At 42.6% G+C, this 18,122-nt stretch overlaps 1 pseudogene; it reads right to left on the reverse strand.

Annotated features, from left to right (window-relative positions):
• Positions 1 to 16,604: 16,604 nt before the first annotated feature.
• On the reverse strand, positions 16,605 to 17,351 carry LOC100585995 (annotated as a pseudogene).
• Positions 17,352 to 18,122: the final 771 nt, after the last annotated feature.

Here is an 18,122-nt window from a genome sequence, read left to right on the forward strand (position 1 = left end):
TGTTGACAGTGGGGTGTTAAAATCTCCCATTATTATTGTGTGGGAGTTTAAGTCCCTTTGTAGGTCACTCAGGACTTGCTTTATGAATCTGGGTGCTCCTGTGTTGGGTGCATATAGATTTAGGATAGTTAGCTCTTCTTGTTGAGTTGATCCCTTTAACATTATGTAATGGCCTTCTTTGTCTCTTTTGGTCTTTGTTGGTTTAAAATCTATTTTATCAGAGACTAGGATTGCAACCCCTGCCTTTTTTTGTTTTCCATTTGCTTGATAGATCTTCCTCCAACCCTTTATTTTGAGTCTATGTGTATCTCTGCATGTGAGATGGGTTTCCTGAATACAGCACACTGGTGGGTCCTGACTCCTTATCCAGTTTGCCAGTCTGCATCTTTTAATTGGAGCATTTAGCCCATTTACATTTAAAGTTAATATTGTTATGTGTGAATCTGATCCTGTCATTATGATGTTAGTTGGTTATTTTGCTCATTAGTTGATGCAGTTTCTCCCTAGCCTTGATGGTCTTTACAATTTGGCATGTTTTTGCAGGGGTTGGTACCGGTTGTTCCTTTCCATGTTTAGTGCTTCTTTCAGGAGCTCTTTTAGGGCAGGCCTGGTGGTGACAAAATCACTCAGCATTTGCTTGTCTGTAAAGTATTTTATTTCTCCTTCACTTATGAAGCTTAGTTTGGCTGGATAGGAAATTCTGGGTTGAAAATTCTTTTCTTTAAGAACGTTGAATATTGGCCCCCACTCTCTTCTGGCTTGTAGAGTTTCTGCCGAGAGATCCACTGTTAGTCTGATGGGCTTCCCTTTGTGGGTAACCCGACCTTTCTCTCTGGCTGCCCTTAACATTTTTTCCTTCATTTCAACTTTGGTGAATCTGACAATTATGTGTCTTGGAGTTGCTCTTCTCGAGGAGTATCTTTGTGGCATTCTCTCTATTTCCTGAATCTGAATGTTGGCCTGCCTTGCTAGATTGGGGAAGTTCTCCTGGATAATATCTTGCAGAGTGTTTTCCAACTTGGTTCTGTTCTCCCCGTCACTTTCAGGTACACCAATCAGACATAGATTTGGTCTTTTCACATAGTCCCAAATTTCTTGGAGGCTTTGTTCATTTCTTTTTATTCTTTTTTCTCTAAACTTCCCTTCTCACTTCATTTCATTCATTTCATCTTCCATCAGTGATACCCTTTCTTCCAGTTGATCGCATCGGCTACCGAGGCTTCTGCAATCTTCACGTAGTTCTTGATACTTGGCTTTCAGCTCCATCAGCTCCTTTAAGCCCTTCTCTCCATTGGTTATTCTAGTTATCCATTCTTCTAATTTTTTTTCAAAGTTTTTAACTTCTTTGCTATTGTTTTGAATTTCCTCCGATAGCTCGGAGTAATTTGATCATCTGAAGCCTTCTTCTCTCAACTCGTCAAAGTCATCCTCCATCCAGCTTTGTTCCGTTGCTGGTGAGGAACTGCGTTCCTTTGGAGGAGGAGAGGTGCTCTGCTTTTTAGAGTTTCCAGTTTTTCTACTCTGTTTTTTCCCCATCTTTGTGGTTTTATCTACTTTTGGTCTTTGATGATGGTGATGTACAGATGGGTTTTTGGTGTGGATGTCCTTTCTGTTTGTTAGTTTTCCTTCCACCAGACAGGACCCTCAGCTGCAGGTCTGTTGGAGTTTACTAGAGGTCCACTCCAGACCCTGTTTGGCTGGGTGTCAGCAGCGGTGGCTGCAGAACAGCAGATTTTCGTGAGACCACAAATTCAGCTGTCTGATAGTTCCTTTGGAAGTTTTGTCTCAGAGGAGTACCCGGCCGAGTGAGGTGTCAGTCTGTCCCTACTGGGGGGTGCCTCCCAGTTAGGCTGCTCGGGGGTCAGGGACCCACTTTAGGAGGCAGTCTGTCCATTCTCAGATCTCCAGCTGCGTGCTGGGAGAACCACTACTCTCTTCAAAGCTGTCAGTCAGACAGGGACATTTAAGTCTGCAGAGGTTCCTGCTGCATTTTTGTTTGTCTGTGCCCTGCCCCCAGAGGTGGAGCCTACAGAGGCAGGCATCCTCCTTGAGCTGTGGTGGGCTCCACCCAGTTCGAGCTTCCTGGCTGCTTTGTTTACCTAAGCAAGCCTGGGCAATGGCGGACGCCCCTCCCCCAGCCTCGCTGCCGCCTTGCAGTTTGATCTCAGACTGCTGTGCTAGCAATCAGCGAGACTCCGTGGGCATAGGACCCTCCGAGCCAGGTGTGGGACACAATCTCCTGGTGTGCCGTTTTCCAGGCCCGTTGGAAAAGCGCAGTATTAGGGTGGGACTGACCCGATTTTCCAGGTGCCGTCTGTTACCCCTTTCTTTGACTAGGAAAGGGAACTCCCTGACCCCTTGCGCTTCCCGAGTGAGGCAATGCATCGCCCTGCTTCGGCTCGCGCACAGTGCACTTCACCGACTGTCCTGCACCCACTGTTTGGCACTCCCTAGTGAGATGAAACCAGTACCTCAAACAGAAACGCAGAAATCACCCATCTTCTGTGTCGCTCAGGCTGGGAGCTGTAGACCACTGCTGCTCCTATTCAGCCATCTTGGCTCCACAAATGAGAAGGAATTTCAAGAGTATGAATCTGATAATCAGTTGAGTAACAGGAATTTCATGATAAAATAAAATTTGAAACAAAATCCTGGACTAGTTGGCCCATATCATTCCCCATTCACATCCATAGAAGACCTGTAGGCTCAGCCATGTCCTAGGTTGCATGACCCAGCCTGCTCTAAGATTAAAGGAGCCCTAGGTGTGCTCTCCAATTACTGAGCACCATGCCCCCTTGCTCCAGATCTGCCTAGGGGGCCCTGTTCAGGCAGCTGAGCTTCGGCCTTATTCCTTGGTCAACATGCTCATCTGATGCACCATATGGAAGCTGGATCCCTCTCTTGGTTCTGTAGATGCCTCCTACTCCAGTCCCTGTATGACTTTCATTGGTCGTGGTGTTGCCAGTCTCCTCACCTTGGTGATTGTGTTGAATGAAGGTAAGGCTGTGCCCTCTTCCAGGCTCACATGCCTGAATGCAGTAAACTCTTCCATGCCTGGACATTTCACACACATTCGTAACCCCTCCTCCTTGTGGTCATGCCTTCCTCCTTCCCGTAGGAAGACAAGCCATACACAGAATAAGCTCCGTCTTTCATGTAATATGGGCTACCTGCTTCTAGTCAAGGACCCAAGAACCATTTACAGACATCATTAACCTTGTATAAGCAGATCTCCCTTTGGCAGACTTAGATTCCTTAATGGTCAGTGCCAGGCCCAAAAATAAAGGGTGCCCCTCATCATCACCCATAAGAGAGAAACCTGAGGGTCAAGCCACAAGGAAGTGGGGGCTGGGATAATACGGAGGAGCCATCACACCCAAGAGACAAAGAAGCAGTCCTGAGAAGGTGTAAACCCTCGATCATATATAGATTGGGGGACTTGGAGGTCTTGGGTGTGAGAGTCTGTGGGTGAAAAAAGGGTTGCTTTCGGTCTCCATGGAAAGTTCAGCCAGAGACTTTAAGCCCTAAGCTCAGGGTGTGGGATGAGGAGGAGAAAGCCCTCAGGTACCTTCAATCCAGCTGTCCTCTCACTGCCATGATGGAGAGAACAACCCTCTTCCTGGATTGCCATTAGGAGCCTGGAGAACATTCAGGCTGGTGTGGGAAACAGTGCACAGGCACTCAGTCAATTCTGTCTATCCTGATGAGTAGGACCAAGGACAGATCTCAGAGTCAGTGACAGCCATAGAATAGATCATTACAATAGAGTGTGATCAAGGTGGGCAGAAAGGAGATGCCTAACCCAGGTAGGGTCAGGGACTTTCCCTGGGGATGGCAACCAGGCTGTGAGCCAGTGGAGGGCAGGACTCCTGAATGAGTTGCTTCTTTATGCCAGAGTCACAGACTGGCAGCATCTGACCCAGAGACCTTTATTTTTTCCCTGCTAACATTTTGAAGTCTGGAAATTTCACATAAAAAGCTGGACTCTTGATTTCTCTCTAAATAACAAGTGCTACAAATGTAAGCCACATTTTTTACATGTTACCAATCAGATAGATCTGAATGGCTAATGGACTCTTTCAAAGGGGTGTGTACTCCCCAGTTTGCCCCAGTCTCCACTCTTCCCTACAGTCTTTGCAACCCTGAAGCTATGGGTCACATAAAGTTTTGGATCTCATGTCCCGTCCACTCATTTATTTTACTGGCTGTCCCCCAGAAGTGTATTTCTGACTTCTGCATTAACCCTTTCATTTCTTGTCTCCTCCTTCCCCCTCCCATCAAGGTACCTGATCTATAATATACACTCAATAAGTGAATTGAATTGAAAATGCCCTATTCTGCTATAGATGCAGAGGAGCAGGAATGTGGAGAAAAACGCACAGGCCCAAAAACCAGGAGAACTTCCCTCTTCTAATTTACTTTGTGCCAATACATGTCTAAAACTAAATCTCCTTTTTCTCTAAAAGCCAATTTGATGAACTATCAGGTCCCTTCCAGCTAGAAAATGTGCCCTTTCACATTCCCCAAACAACAGTATTGAGAGATTAGCCAACAATTACTACACTAAGTTCAAATTCCAAGTTCTGGGACCTCATAGCCCAGTCACAGGCCACTTTCTAAACCTGCTTCCCATTGGTGCCACTCAGTCATCCATTTTTCTCTCCAGTTAAATTAGTCTCCCATGCTTTCTGCAGAAACCTTGTGTTCTCCCTCATGCAGGATCCCTGTTCTGCATATAACAGAAATCACTCTTAGTTACCTGCACAACAGGTATTTCTCCCTTTCCTGGCCCTCAAATCAAGAATCCCAATTTTGTTTGCAGTGGCAGTGTCCCAGCCCTGTGAATGGTGATTTGGCCCAATCCCATCATTTCACTTCTATCCTATTTTGCCCAGCACATGACTTCCCAGCATGCTTATAGGTTGGAGTTGCCATGTCTCCCAGCTCTAGGCAATGATACTTAAAGGGCATCTGCTAGAAGTACCTGGGGAAGCTTTGGTTTTTCTGATTAACTGGGCAGATGCAGCTGGCACTATTCCTTTGTGTGTCTTCCTGCCCTGAACATAGCCATGATGCCTGGAGCTACAGGAGCCATCTGGTACCATAAGCAGACAAGCCACCATCCTAAAGACAGCAGGGTAACCAGACAGCAAGAACAGAAAGGGAGATCAAGTCCTAGTAGATCATTGAGTACCTGCACTACCCTTCAACAGCCTCTCTTTGAACTCCTTATAATGTGGAAGAATTAAAAATCTTTATGTCTTAAGGTACTATTAACAGTTTTTCTCCTAAGAGAAATCCACCTTCCTCCTACCTTTTCTCTGGCTTTCCAAGTCTTTCTTGTCATATAAATTCACATATTACACCCAGAGTAACATCTGGCCCATAGTAGGCTCTCTATAAGCCATTTCTATTGGTGCTTCTGCAGCTTAATATCCTTAAGATTCAGACCAAAGCTCTCTTCCACCTCCTCAATCCCAGCCATATAATCCAGACCAATGACTCAGTAATGGACCATATAAAGTTGTCTAAAATGCATATTGAAATATCACTTTTTTTCTGGATGTCTTCTGTCCCTCACCATAGTATAAAATCTTGAGAAGGGGAAATATAGTTATTTTCCTACAATATTGTATTTCATCAAATCTAAGATGCCATTAAATTTTAAGTTCACCATTATTTTTTAAACTACAAAGGAAAAAAAATTGTCAACTAAATGATGACATGTTGTAGAATATAAGATCATCAATTTCAGGTTAAATTGTTAAAATGTGGGAGGTGGGAAACATGCCTTTTAGAATTGAGAGACTGTATATACAAACAGACAATGGCCAGACCATTTACTAAAATAACTCTGATCTACAACTTGCAGCTACCAGACTGGGAAGCCAGACCTCAACCTCTGTAACAAGCAGTGCCAAATCATCAGGACTCATCAATAACTGACAGCTTCCCTATTTTTGCCCTCCATTTGCAACTTAGGGCCAATCAGGGAAGGCCAAATATGCTCCCCTAACCCATAACATAAGATGCCCCACTTCTGGTTAGCCTGCTTGTAACTTCCCCACTTCCAACAGCCTCCAATCAGGGCACACCTGCAGTCTTCCTTTTGTCCTCTATAAAGTTTTCCACTTCGAGTCTCTGCCAATTGCAAGTGATGCTGGTTGACTCCTTTGCTTGCTCAGAACAAATAGCTTTCACTTGTTCTCATTTGGGTCATCTTTATTTTTGCAGAACCAATGATTTCACATGGTAGTCTTTCACACAGTAGCATTCAGCAGTTACCTTCTGGGTAGTAGAAATCATATATGATATCAGGTTGGGGGATATTTAAAGGGAGCGGCTTGGTAAGGAAATCACTGATTGCAATAGCCTAGCAGCAAGACCCCTTGGACGTGCACTGAGGGGATAGATGTGGAGAGATAAAGGAAGGATGGATTTGGGCACAGTCTAAAAAAAGAAATGGCAAATGTGAGGTGGAATCAAAAGCATATGGAAAAGCCAATCAGCCTGAGGATAGAAAAGAACTCCCAGGGAGCCCAAGGTGTCGATCCTGTTTAGGTCAGGGACTCTGAGGAGACCTAACTATAACCATGAGAAGTCAGAACAAGAAGCAGGTTCTGGAGAGAAAGCCTGAGGCACAGATGCTAAAAGAACATCCTCCTTACCATGATGGGAGAGCTCAAGGTGAACAGAAGGGCACAGTCAGTGACATTCTGTGTCGATGCGTCACCTTTAAAGGGACAAAGGAGAGATACAGAGGGCCACTGATTGATACAGATGAATGCAACCCTCCCTGGAAGGCTTCGTCCACTTCTGGGCTGCATTTTGTTAACTATATCCCATGGGCATCACTAATGAGATATAACTGAATTAAGTTTAATTCAGAGGAGTTCAAAATATACCACCCCAAATATGCCATTCTAGAGTACTGACTATTTTGATTTAAAAGCACTTAGAAAACAGCAAGTACAAAAAGAACACTCTAACCCTCCTTCTTTAAAGCGAGAGAGGAAATTCCGATGTGAAAGATGTCCTCCCTATACCAGAAAGAAATCGTAAGGAGAGTTGGGGCCGAGGGATGTCTGTACAAACCTTCTTGTCTTAGTCCTTTTGTGATGCTATAAAGGAGCACCTGAGGCTGGGTAATTTATAAAGAAAAGAGATTTATCTGGCTCACAGTTCTGCAAGCTGCATAAGAAGCATGGCATCAGTATCTGCTTCTGGTGAAGGCCTCAGGCTGCTTCCTCTCATGGAGGAAGGGTAAGGGGAACGGGTGTGTGCAGATCACGTGGCGAAAGAGAAAGCAAGAGAGAGGAGGAGATGCCAGGCTCTTTTCAACAACCAGCTCTCATGGGAACTAACAGAATAAGAACTCACTCATTAGCATGAAGACAGCACCAAGAAATTCATAAGGGATCTGCCGCTATGACCCAAACACCTCCCATTAGGCTCTATTCCCAACATCAGAAATCAAATTTCAATGTGAAATGTGCAGGGGTCAAACAAACCAAACTATAGCACCTGTGAAACTAACCCTTATCTTCTTGGTCACTTGTCCACTCAGTTAACTACCCTAGTTAGCCCCTTTGCCTCCCCACATTTTCACAACTTACTGATCTTTGTCCAATTCAATACACAAGTGTTCAACTCTAACTGCATCCTTGGGTCTTCATTTCCCTATGAAGCCTCCCTTGCTACATAAAACTTGCATTAAATAAATTTGTATGCTTTTCTCTTGCTCATTTGTTTCATGTCAATTTAATTCTCAGACCCAGCCAAAAAAATATAAGAGGGTATAGGTAAAATGTTGCTTCTCCTATAATTCGAATCATATAATGACCTCATCCTATAGGCTGGGACCACGGAATAAAAAGTAGTCATTTTCCAGGCCTCTTTTCTTCCTAAACATCCCATCGTCCCTCCCTTTGGCATTATTGATGTGTTGGAAATAATTGGGTGTGCCCCTGGGTGAGAAGCTCTTGATAACAAGTGTGCAAAAGACTGGAGAATTTATTCATTCAGTCCTTCCCATTGAATTCACCCCTCAAAAATCCTCAGGGGGCCAAGTATAATTAAACAACATTAATTAAAATACTAAAGAACAGAAAAGGGCAACCGCAGGAGGGACAATGGAGCAGCATCAGAGAGATGGAAAATAACAAAAATAGCAACAATCACTATGCATTAAAGCCCAGGAAGTTGACAGCTCAGCTGGAGTGCCTTTAGAGGAAAACTTCACGGACACCACCCTGAAAGGAAATGAGAAAACATGGCGGCAGGAAGGAAGAGTCCCAGTGGTGCACAAAGGGTCTCCTTTCAGTCTCCACAGACATCCGAGAGGTTCATGGCCTTTGTAGATCATAATTGAACATTTTCATACGATTGCCTTCAGAAATTTCCATTAATACGGAACAATATCACTGCTCTTGTGATTAATGTGCTGCTGCATGGTCTCAGTGTTTTGGTTTTTAATTAAAAAGAAAGAATTCCAGCATCTTGCTAAATTACAGAAGGATTCTTTTACACTTATTTTTCTAGCTCAACCTCCACTGGATTTAAAAATTAAGCACTTAAACCCACCATTAGTGGTAATGTGGTTCCAGTTTAAGTGGCTGAGATACACTGGGGATGGATGACCCCTAAGATGGGAGTGTGGGGTCTTGTCAGATCATCAGGGTGATGACCAAGGTAACCTGACTCTGAGTAACTCTCCCCAGAGATAACAAGTGTTGTCTACTTGTTATAGTGTATATCCTTCCAAAGATAATCTATGCACAGATTTGCAAATATATGCACAAATATATTATTTTATATAAATAGGAATATATTATACATACCATCTGTATAACTTGGTTGCTTTTTTTCGCTTAAAAATGTGTCTTAGAGACCTTTCCAGACCAATCACATTTTATTTCACAGATTCCCTATAGTTTGTTTAGCCAATCCTCTAGTTAAGTTTCCACTCATTGTTATAATCAGTGCTGAGGTGAGCAACCTTGTATACCCTTGTACATGGGCCAGCTTCATATGTGCAAATATATTTATAGAATAAATTCTTATAAATAGAATTGCCAGGTCAAAGAACATGGAAAATGGAGATAAAAATAGCGTCTATTTTCTTGAGTTGGTTTGAAGATTACATGAGTGTTTGCATCTAAAATCATACCAAAATCCTCAATAAAATAGCTGCTGCTTTTGAAGGCACTGTGTTGGGCTTTGGAGGGAGAGGGGCTGGGGGAGGGCAGAAATTCATAAACATAGGTCAACCCACAGTCCCTCCTTCAAACACTTAAAGTCCGGTAAGGGTAATTCTTGATCACAGGGCGAATTAGCAAATGCTATCTTGAACATATACACAAAGTTCTAACAAACAAAAAGAATAAATCAATAAATTTCAAGTGGAAAAGTTTTCACAAAAATATGGAGTTTATGAGCTTAGTTTGAGCATGGGAAGGATCTAAATAAGCAGTGAGAAGGCAAAGGCAACATATCAAATGAAGGAAATCAAGGGAGCAAAGACCAGAGGCAGCCAGGACTGACCATCAAAAGCACATGGGGTCCTTGGAAATCAAGTTAGTCAGGAAGACCAATATCTATCTAGATAAACCTCAAGCATGTGCTTCATTGATAGGCATTTTGACAGTTTGCTAAAAACAGATAAGGACTGAGAAGATGAGACTTAAGCATGGTAAATTTTGGTGCAGAGCCTTGGTTGATTTCTCATCTTGGAAGGATGCTCTGAAGACTTAGGGACTCCAAGAGCTGAGAAGTTCTTAAAGTTTCAACATGGAACACACACTCCCCCATGCCATATTCCCTAAGAAATTATAGCAGAGCTGAATCACCGCAATCATTGGTTCCAGAATCAAAAGGAATAGTGATTACCAGCTGGCCTTTTAGAAGTCATCAATATTTCATCTAAATGCTGCAACCACCACATCTGTCTTTACTGATAACTGTTTCTTCCTGGGGAATAGAGACTGACAACTCACATTTCACAATTTGGCTTAAAAAACCTTATGAGTACCTAGTGGCTTAGCTGAATCTCAATGGTGTCACTAGAAAAGTTTGCCAAGGAAACCTGCACATTGCAAGTTTCTTTGAAATGTTCAGAAAGATTGTCATACCTGCCCTGATGTTCTGTGGATGTTTCCTAAAGCATCTCTCCTCGTTGGGGCTGTGGGGTGGCACCTGGTACAAGACCATAGTGTCCAGCTAGGGCATGCTCCCAGGCCTGGCATCACATCTGCATGTTAGAAACAGTAAGTCACCAAATGGTGAAACTTTTCATGAACAGGAACATATACAGATTTTATAAACCAGAAACTCATTCTCAGTATGGTAACTTGGTTCATTTTATAAAATTCTTAGGTCAGCCCCAATGACCTGCTATTCAAACTGTAAATCTGAGAGCCATCTTTTGATTCCTTCCTCTCCAATCTCCCCCCAGTTCCTGCCATATCAAATCAGTCATCAAACCCAATCATTTCTACTTTACAATCTTGCATCAGTATGCCTTCTATGTCTTTCTCTCTGGTCCTCATTCTCTCTTCCCTCCATCATTATAACAGCTTCTGAACAAGTTTGCCTTGCATCTGGTCTCACCCTGGCCTTTTCCCTCCTCCATGCAGTCACCAGAGTCATCTTTCAAAAATACAGATCAGAAACACAGCTCTTACATCTGTGTTTGGGATCTTACATCTATGTGCTCTTACTTCTCTCTTTGGGGTGTGCTCCTGGCCTCCAGAATCAAACCTAAACTCTTTGGTTTCGCATTCAGGGCCCCTCCTAGCTTGGCCCCTCTACCTTTCCAGCTTCCTCTCCTTCTGCTTTCTCCCATTCCCCACATTGTCCAGCCACACAGAGATTGTGTGGCATTCCTGGGATAGACCATTAGCTTGTATAACTCATTCCTTCATCCCCACAGTTACTTCTGGAATTCTCTTCCTTTCCTTGTCCTCTTCCCATTTTTCAATACCCAGCTCCTGCTGAAGCTTCCCAAGCAACCACCAAGCAGAGACAGTCACTTTCCTTTCCTTTCCATTAACAAGCACACTTGTGTCCTTCAGATGATCTCTCTCCAAGGAGACTATGTTTGAGAGAAAGCCAAATCTGGTCCATCTCTGGGAGCAAAATTCTAAAAGGCAGATTTAAAATGTCTTTGGAAATACATGAGGTTTGAAATCACAGAGTTCTAGGATACTTTTTTCTACTTCTTAATGGTATAGTCCTATGCACCGAATAGCCAAACTACCTCAGTTTGCTTTGCTGTGAAATATCAGTCTGAATGAATAAAAAGTAATTTCTGATTCTCCTACATCCTTTGAAATTAAGGCATAACTCAAGTTATCTCTTAAGACGTCAGCTTGTGTCAAACATAAACCTTGCTTTTTTATATTTTAATTTTGCTATATTCTGTCATTAAAACCTTATTTGAGAGGTTTCTAAAAAGAATAATGGGAGTATATTTTATGTGAAAGACATACACTAGCTATAAACATTCAACTGATATCTAAGAGTACAAAAAAGAAAACAAACAAACAAAAATCTCCTCCAAATCCAACCCCCTCCCTGTAAATCATCATCCCTACTGAGGGACTATCACTGCAGACATTGCTCTTTGCATTTATACAGCAACTGGGACTATGTTTCTCATGTTATTTAAATAAAAGGTTTTTAATTTAATATTAATTGTATTTAACAGAAGAGAGAAGAATTGCCAAGACACTGAAGAAATTGCTAAACTTTAGATAAATGTTTCTTCACCACAGAGATACTCATTTCTAAAAGTTCTGTCAAAACCAGGAAAACTTTAATTAAAAATGAAAGAGGTGGAAGTCTTTTTTTTAACTTTATATTTGAATTTTGGACAAATGCTGGCATTCATTCATTCATTCGCTATCTACCACATGCGTGACTCTGCAAAGGCACTGGCAATTTAATAGTGCAATCAATAAATATGAAAATTTCAGATGGGGATGTGTGCTAGGAAGAGAAATAAAGCAGAGTAAAGTGTCAGAAGGGCCAATTATGATCAGGTAGGCATAGAGAGCTTCTCTGGGGATAAGAGAAGGAGCCTTAATGAGAAGGAGAACTAAGGCATGAATACATGTGGGGAAAGAGCATTCTAGACAGAGAGAATTGCAAACTCAGATGCCCTAAGGCTGGTGTCAGTCCATTTTTGTGTTGTTATAAAGGAATACTTGAGGCAGTGTTATTTACAAAGAAAAGAGGTTTGTTTGGTTCAGGGTTCTGCAACCTGTACAAGAAGTATGTCGCCAGCATCTGCTTCTGGTGAGGGCCTCAGGAAGTTTCCACTCATGGCAGAAAGTGAAGGGGAAGTGGTGTGTGCAGATCACATGATGAGAGTGGAAGCAAGAGAGAGAGAGGAGGTGCCAGGCTCTTTTCAACAATCAGTTCCGGAGGAACTAACTGTGTGAGAACTCACTTATTACCATGGGGACTGCAACAAGCCATTCATGAGGGATCCACTCCCATGACCCAAACACCTCCCACCAGGCCCCACCTCCAAGATTGAGGATCAGGTTTCAACAAGAGATTTTAGGAGGACAAATATCTAAACCATATCAGCTGGACCAGCTCAGCATGTCACAGCAACAGCAAGAAGGTCAATGTGCTGAGACCTGAGTGAGCAAAGGATAGGAGATGAGAGGAGGCTGGAGGCCAGGATATGCAGAGCCCGATAAGCCTGGGTAAGACATTTAAGGTTTATTCTGTTTGTAATGAGAAGCCATTCGAAGGTCTTGAGCAAGGAAATGGCATGACCTGGTTACATTTTGAAAAGATCACTTGAACTGAGCCATAGAAAATAGCTCTGGTGGGCCAGGGCAAGAGTAGAGGCAGGGAGAAAAATTGACAGGTTATTGCTATCTGTCCAAAGGCAGAACCAAGAAGACTTGCTACTGAGTGGAATATGGGACATACATTCGCTTCCTATGGATTCTGTACCCAAGAAAAACAAGCTGAGTGGCTTAAGACAATGGAAATGTATTGTCTCACAGTTCTGGAGGTTAGACATCTGAAATCAAGGTGTCAGCAAGGTCATGCTCGCTCTGAAACCTGCAGGGCAATAGTTCCTTGCCTCTTCCTAGCTTCTGGTGGTTTGCTCTCAGTCTTTGTCATTCCTTAGTGGGCAGCTGCTGTAAATTCAATCTTTGCCTTCATTGTCACACAGGGAATTTCCTGCACATTTCTGTCTTTACATGGCCATCTTCTTACAAGGACACCCATCATATTGGGCCAGGGGCCAACGCTATTCCAGTATGGTCTCATCTTGACTAATTACACCATTTCCAAATAAGGTCACATTGTGAGGTACTGGTTGCTAGGATTTCAAAGTATCTTGTTTATGTTTTGTTTTGTTTTGGTGTTTGTTGTTGGGGGCAATATTCAATCCATAACAGGGTGTGAAAGAAAGAGGAAAGTTGAGAAAGATGCCTTGGCTTTGGACCTAAGCAAAGTGCCCTATATGAGAATGGGGGAGAATGAATGGGACAGGTGTGATCAGATTTGCGGGAAGAAGTAAATAAAGAATTGCTTTGAACGTGCTATGTTTGAGATATCTATGCGACAGCTGAGCTGGGAGAATAGAGAAGCCAGTTGTATTTCCAAATTTGTAGGTCAGAATCGGGAAATGGGCTGGGTAAATTTGGAAATCATTAGTGTATTAGGGCTTTTGATGCCATGAAGCTAGATGAGATTGCCTAGGAAGCAAATGCAGGCAGAAGAAAATGATCTAAGAGTTGCACCTTGGGACACTCCAACATTTAGAGGTAGTGAATAAAAGAAGGATTGAACTAAGAATAAGAAGACAGTGACAGAGCTGGCAGTGGGGTAGGAGGAAAGGCAGAAGAGTAGAGTCTAAGAAAGTATTTCAAGAAAGAGGGAGTAACCTAACGCATTAAATAAGCTGAAGGATCTACCAAGATGAGCATTTGGAATTGACCATTAGACTTAACATGGAAATCATTGGTAACCTTGACAAAAGTTTCAGCTGAGTGGTGGTAATTAGACGTTTCAAGAACATGGGACATGAAGAAGGTAAGTATAGAAAACACTTTAAAGATGGTTTTGCCTTTAGAGAAGATAAATAAGGCTATAATTGGAGGGGCATGTGGATTCCAGGGATAGTTATTTTGTATATGGGAGATATTGGGGTATGTTTATTTGGTGAAGGGAATGATTCACTTGAAGGGAAAATTGTTCTTGAAGGAGAGAAACGATCATTAACAAAGCAAAGTATGAGTAGGACAGAGGGATTGGAATCCAGGGCACAAGAATGAAACTTGGCCTTGGGCAGAAGAAGAGACAGTTTATCCTTTATAAGAAAAGGGAAGACAAAGGACGTAAGTATTGTAGATATAGGTAGGTATGCAGACCTACTTATGGAAAATAAGGAGGTTATATTCTGATTATTTCTGCTTTCTTATTTAAAAAAAAAAAGCTAGATCGTTAGCTTAGACTAAAAAGGGGATGAGGGTGAGGTGGGAGGTTGGGAAGAAGGTTGAAGTGGTTATTCAGGAGAATGGACAAAGGAACTGATCAGAAAAATGGATAAGGCTTGCTGAGTTACATGGTCTTAAATTAGAGCAAGACCATTGAGTATGGTTATGGTTTTTTCTAGTCATATTTAAACAGGTGAAAAGCAAACAGAGTACTGCCTTTAGCCAAATTAGACAAGTATGATGGAGGGATACAGGGGTAAGACAGTTAAGTGGTTAAGCAAATGAGTGGTTATAATGATAAACCATGGAATTCATAGATAAAAATGAAAGTAAAGAAATGTAGTGGACTTAATTGATGACTGGGAGGTCCTTACAGGTCAAGTAATTGGTAGAATTTAAACTAGAAGTGTGGCATAAAGATCATAGAATGGGAAACTTGAGTCAAGATTTTGGAGGTGGTGCCATTATTAATAATTGGTGGCTGAACTGTGACAGAGGAAAAGACAAAGAAAAAAGGGAATCAAGAAGCTGAGAGGTCAGGCTTTTGGATGAGCAGTCTACATAGATGTTGAAGTCACCAAGCATGATGATTATAGAGATAGGCAGTAAACCAATTGCTAACATTCAATGAATAAATGATCAAAAGAGAATAGCCATAAAGATTGGGCATAAGTGCTACAAAAAGGGTAAATAGGAGGTGTAACTGATGACATTTGCTAAGGAAGCTGGAAGGCTTTAGGGAAAAAGAAAAAGCAATGGTCAGGTAGCAGCAATGAAAAATCAAGGACACCTACCCCTTTGCTAGGTCCTATAACATTGGGGTATCAGGTTAATGGGGGATTTCTTCTCTTCTTCCTAGCACTGTTCTTCTACCCTTCTCCCCTTCTCACTCATCTTCCCAGATGACCTGTTCACAGCTGAGCACAGGAGGAAAGGGAATTTAGGGAAAGATCTTACTTTGCTGGTACCTTTGTGACATCTGGAGACTCTTTTAGGGGTTTCTTGCAGTTTGGGAAACTGGGAAACTCCAATGGAAATTTTTACAATGTGGGTGATGCCTTTCCTCTGGCCTGGCTATATACGACTCCAACTCCTGAAACCTGGCATCCAGAGACAGGCCTTGTATACATTCCTGTTAGAGCCCCCACTGCCCTCCCAATGGCCCTCGTGGACAAAGCCCCTTGGGCGAAGTCTACATTTCATGCTGGTTTTCCCAATGCCCACATCTGCTGTATGGGAAACATTCCTGAAAGCTTGCCCCTGCCAGTGGTGGAAGTGGCACCTACCCCCAAAGCAATTATCCTCCTCTTTGTTCTGCTTCCTGGGGTCGAAAGCCTGCTGCAACCTCCTGCCTTTAGATTTCATATATCTGAGTCTACTACCAGTCTATTATATCCCTTCAACCCTCAGAACACATATCAAGTTCTAAAGGTGAAGACCTTCACACCAAGCCTGAAGTGATCTCAAAGCATCATCCCTCTCAGCAACTCTCCACTGCCCAGGGAAGGGAAAACTGCCACAGCACGGCAGCCTTGTTCTCCAGAGATATTTTTTTCTTTCTCCTTTGATGTTCACTCTTTCAAACACTCCAGGAGAGTGACGGACTAAGGGATCAAAATATAATCCCTTAATATTCTTATACTCTTTTTTTTTTCAGAGACAAGTGAACATTTATTTTTGGTGCTTTCTTCCTATGTGTATTTCAAGTCTTTTTCAAAACAAGGCCCCAGGAATCTCCAGATTCAATTATGTCCCTGGGCTTGGTCGACCACTGCAGGAGTCTTAGGGAGCCTTGTACAAATGCTAGAGTTACTCATTTACCAACATTAAACCCTGGGATAGAAGATGCACCAAAGCAGGACTCCTTCCTCCATGGAATGTGCTGATTTCAGACAAGATGGCGGCCAATGTAGAAAATGCTGGAATTTTTCCTTGGAACTGGATTGTGATGAGAGGTGCTTGCCATGAACATCAACTACTATCTTTTCTTTGACCCTTCCTTTCCAGTTTTTGAAGATAAAGCAGGAAATAATCTTCTCTGAAGATACTCAATAAAAATTCCAAGAAAAAAAAAAAAAACAGAAACACATGCTTCCACTTCACTGATAAAAATTTACTGCAGTTTGGCACCTGGATCTAGTTAAGCAGGCAGATGAGCTGATTGATGCATTCACCCTGATAGCCAGGTGTGCCCATCTCCTTGAGGAAGCCCACTCTATTTTTAGTACCATGATGGGCCACTGAGAGGGCACAAGAACTATGAGATCTCCTAGAAATGCTTCCCTGGGAAGGCAATTTCATGAATGAGATCTTCCAAGCAAATGGCACCAAACTTCCCCAGGTGCTCCTCAATAACTGTGTTGGCTGTCAGTGGGAGGGTCTTATTCTTGACCTTGGCTTGTCCACGTTTCAAAATGAGTTCCAGGACAGACATCAGATTTGGAAATCCCCAGGTCACATAAGGTTCCACAATATGCAGCATTTTTAGGTTCTGGGGAGTGACTTTTACAAAGACACCATTAAAAATTTCCTTTAGGCAAAGTCTTGCAATGGTTCTCTGCACCAGTAAACTCACACCATCAATCCTTTCGATGCGTACAACAAAGCCAAGGAATGTTTATCTGGCAATTCCAAGGCATGAGATTTCACTTCTAGTCATCTGAGATGCATCTTGTCATGTTTCTGCTGCCAGAAATCATGTAGGAATGATTCCAGTCGCTTAAGCCTGAACACTTTTCCTTTCCTCTGATCCTTCTTTGCCAAAAGTGCCTCCTTTGCCTGGGTGGCTTTGAAGGCTTGATAAGCCTTCCCCTTTATCAGGAGATTTTCTGGAACCAAAGAGGTTTTTCTTTGCTCTTGCTCTGCCATCTTTCTAGTGTTGCAGCTACTGCTTTTTGAGACGGAGTCTCGCTCTGTCACCCAGGCTGGAGTGCAGTGGCGCAATCTCAGCTCACTGCAACTTCTGCCTCCTGGGTTCAAGCGATTCTCCTGTCTCAGCCTCCCGAGTAGCTGGGACTACAGGTACGAGCCACCTTGCCCAGCTAATTTTTGTATTTTTAGTAGAGATGGGGTTTCACCATATTGGTCAGGCTGGTCTTGAATTCCTGACCTCAGGTGTTCCACCTGCTGCCTCCCAAAGTGCTGGGACTACAGACGTGAGCCACCATGCCCAGCCTCTTACATTCTTGCTATAAGAATATTTTTGGCCATTCCCTCCAAGAGTTCTGCAAATGGAGTCCAGCACCAAACTTTGAAACATGGGGAAAGGTGGCACCTAGGGTTTTATCCTTAGCCTTGGGAACCTCTCCAGACACCCAGACAGGAAGAGTTCAGTATTAACACACTGCTACATTAGTAACTAATATTCTCATCCTTCTTCACTCCTAACAAAATTTAGATTTTGTTAATAATTTTTACTTCCCGAGGTTTATAAATCTTGGATTTGGTTCTATAACTCACAATAAAAGGACTACCAGTGCTTTTTTTTTTTTAACCTTTTTAATTCCTCAGGCGGGAGGGGTGTTTAATTTCTTGGTTGGCTGGATTTCATTGTCAGGTTGTTTTGCTCACATATGCTTTACTCACATTATGTCTGAGAAAGACCTTTGCTCAGATACTCAAAAGATATCTTGACAACATACACTACTCACATGG

The sequence above is a fragment of the Nomascus leucogenys genome, chromosome 6 (assembly GCF_006542625.1).
Source record: "Nomascus leucogenys isolate Asia chromosome 6, Asia_NLE_v1, whole genome shotgun sequence".
Taxonomy (NCBI): domain Eukaryota; kingdom Metazoa; phylum Chordata; class Mammalia; order Primates; family Hylobatidae; genus Nomascus; species Nomascus leucogenys.